Here is a 3,871-nt window from a genome sequence, read left to right as displayed (position 1 = left end):
TAAGTTATTTTATCGGCGAATCGGTTTTGAAAATGACCGATACCGATAATCATAAAAAATGCTTAATATCGGCGCCGATAATCAGTCGACCCCTAGTAGCAACTGCCCGTTTTTTGCAAAAACAGTTTAATGGCAAGGAAAAATATTTATGGCCGGTCAATTTTCTCAAGTCATTAGCCACTGGCAGATGTGAAAGTTAGTTTTAGGCCCTGCTTGCAAGTGTAGAAATTAGGACAAAAGTATTGCAATTTCCCTACTGTAGAGTAAGGTAAAATAATATACCTGAAAAAAAGTAATTTTCATTTATTTCACAGTGCAATTGTTTTACAATATATGGCTATAACTGTCATAGGAATAATAATATAAAATTATTATTATTATTGTTTTATTCTAATTTGTTTGGCTTCCAAATTCACCAGTGAGACTGAGACACTATATCACAACTAAAAAGAGGATCGAGTCCCCTTTAAATTTCAAGAACAAGTACATTTACCAGCTTTTTTTTCTTTTAGTTTGCACACTGTGACTGAACCTGTGTTGAAGCTCTTAATTTTGAAATCTCAAAGTGCACCAGATTTATGAATTTAACTTTAAAATGTACAAAATGTTCTTATATATATATATATATATAATACAAATGTTTATGTAAAATACGTAAAATAATTCATTTTATTTTTGTTCTATCGTGTAAAATTACGTTATATATGCATTCATAAATTTCTCGTAATATCATTTAGAAATACATTGTTAGAAATACAATTATATAAAATATTTTATATATAAAAATATAAAATATTATAAAAATCCATTTACATAAATATAATTTTTATACAATTTTAATTTCTAATAAATTTAAAACACCACCAGCAAACAGCTTGAATATACATATATTTGTATATGTTTAATTAAAATCATCTAAAAAAATCATATATAGGTAATTTAAAGATATTTTTAATATCTACAATTTTATTTGTTTTTAATCTACATAAATATTAACATTAAATAATTTTAATATGTAACTATCAAAACAGCACCAACAAACAGCTAAAATATTATTTAATCTATCTATATATTCAAACGTTTAAAGGGGTCATATGATGCTGCTAAAAAGAACATTATTTTGTGTATTTGGTGTAATGAAATGTGTTTATGCGGTTTAAAGTAAAAAAAAACACATTATTTTCCACATACTGTACATTATTGTTTCTCCTCTATGCCCCGCCTTCTGAAACGCGTCGATTTTTACAAAACTAATCGGTCTGAAAAGCGAGGTGTGCTCTGATTGGCCAGATATCCAATGCGTTGTGATTGGCCGAATACCTCAAGCGTGAGACGGAAATGTTACGCCCCTCACCATACTGTTTATAAAGAATATCTCTTTGGATTTGAGACTTTAGTCTTTGCAAATTTACAGATCTTCTTTATGCACCAAGAGCTTGTAACACTCCAAAGAGAAAGGAAAAAATGAAATCGCATCATATGACCCCTTTAAATAATGTGATATAAATATTATATGCATCAATAAAAATGACTTAAGTCTGATCGGATTATTCTGCACTATGTTATGATGAACAAAGATTTTTGAAATATTTACTTCACCTTTGTGATGTTCAAATAAAACCTCAAAATCAAATATAGCATACAGCCATCTAATAAATATGCTGAAATTAGATTTAATGACACCTTTGTTGCTGAAGTTACATTATATTTATACAAGATTTCTGTGCTGTGTGAATCATTTTGTCATGTATTATCATTATGACTACAGGGACTCTTAATGTAGATCATGTTTCACCAGGAGGACCATCTACCTTATTCATCTTTCTTGTAATAAAAGGCATAAATAAAAGCGCAACACAGACGCAAACATATAGGAACAAATTTTATTCCAATTTAAAATGGATATTTTTTTTCTTTAAAGGAGAAGGCTATGAAAGTCATTTTCATGTATGAATGAGGTTCAGGCAAAAGTGGTTGAAATGAAACATACAAAAAGAGAAATATGTCTAAAATACTGTAAATGAGCAATAATTAAGCCCCTTGTCAGCAGGGTTTCGCGTTAATACGGTTTCTCCTTTACCCGACCCTCTCCACCGAAAACAAACACATGCAATTAAAATGTCATTTCTTTTAAAAACAGCAGTTTGTCATCTTTTAATCTTAAATACAGAATAAAATTGTCCTTTTCCTGTTGCGCATTTACCATGACATACTCTGTTTATTTGTTTTTAAAAACCGGACCATAAAATACACAAGTCCTTTTTAAATGATTTCCACAACATTGGCACTTGTAAAGAGTCTGGCTCTACAAATCAAAGGGATTGGCACACTCAATATAGTACATCATTTACATTTGGTATGCTTAAAAAACAAAAAAAACAAAAAAAAAGAGCAACCAACCGAACAAGAAATACATTACAAAGTAATACAATACTTTGATTTTATACACCACTACACAAAAGTTTATTTTAGCCGTTTTATCAAAAACAAATGTATTATATTAAAGTGTCCTACATATAAGTGTTCAGGTAATGAATGCATCGACATCAGAAAAAAAAAAAAAAGGTAAAGATAGCTTCATATTGTACGCATCCATCACGTCAATGTGGACCTCAAGCGAAAGCGTCATTTCTATTCATTAGTGTCTGCATCTCTCAGAGTACCAGGAATAAGTTTGTAGGAACAGATACGTCACATGTGTGGAGTTCGTTCCATTACTGCAGAGTAGGTTCAGTGCATTAACCCAGGGAGGAAAAACATATCAAACTTCATCACAAATTGTTGAGAATGACCAAAAATCCCCTTGAACACCAGCAGAACAGGATATCAATGCTATTTTTATCATCTGTACAACATATTCTGATGTTTTGTGGTACTTAATGGGTACGAAATGACTGGTTGTAGTGTTTCTGTTGGCTAAAGAAAGGTGTTTCTTAGATTAGGCCAAGCCCTTTAAAATGAAAGCTGTATGTACAAAAGCTTTAAACGTTCATGTGTTCAGAAATGCCATCGTAAATTTGCAGGTCTACTATTTGTACAACAACGAAACAGTTTGAAATTGGCATATGATGACTGACAGTACCATCCCACCAAAGTAAACACAGTTTAAAATGAATGAGGTGTGAAGCCCCGCCCAGAAGCATTACGGTATGCAAATCTGGATGTTTGAAAAACGAAAACTAAACAAAATAAAACAAAAAAAGCAGCTTAACTGGTCTAGCACGGGAGGATTGTTTAGTTAAAGACAAAAAAGTTCACAATTTGGCAGACAATTCGTAAAATGCACTAAAGGGTGCAAATGTATGTGTAAAGAAGGCTTATAGGATTAATTAAACGCAACAAAACTGCAAATATACAGGGAAAATTGCGTATACACCTTCAAAACGACACTTCCAATGTAATTCGTCACAAAAAAGGAATCCTCCTACAATACATTCAATTACTAGTTTTAAAAAAAAATAGCGCAATTAAGTGACCGTTGTGATTCACATATTTCGCTAACGTTAAATCATTACGCGAGATGCCGTGATTTTCGCAAATTCAGGTTCTCTCAAGCTATGATGTTTCAATAATACGAACAAAGCCAATAAGACTGTACGAGTGCTAATGTGCGACAAATTCATAGCCAGTCGGCCCAAAAAAAAAGGTGTACGATAAATGAGTAAACAGGACTCAAAAGCGATACCGTCATGGCCCCCGAATCCAAACATGGCAAAGAGAAACGCGTGACACCACCGCCACCAAATACTTCATTCCTAAACGTACAAAATCAAAACAGTCCATTTGAAGTCGCTTTACTTGCGGCAAGAAATAGCATACATTTTCCGAGGATCTCTGAAGGTGCTCCCTGGATGCACTGCAAGCTGAACCT

This window comes from Sinocyclocheilus rhinocerous, unplaced genomic scaffold (genome assembly GCF_001515625.1).
Source record: "Sinocyclocheilus rhinocerous isolate Xijiao unplaced genomic scaffold, SAMN03320098_v1.1 scaffold1294, whole genome shotgun sequence".
Taxonomy (NCBI): Eukaryota; Metazoa; Chordata; class Actinopteri; order Cypriniformes; family Cyprinidae; genus Sinocyclocheilus; species Sinocyclocheilus rhinocerous.
Note: the sequence above shows the minus strand (reverse complement) of the source record.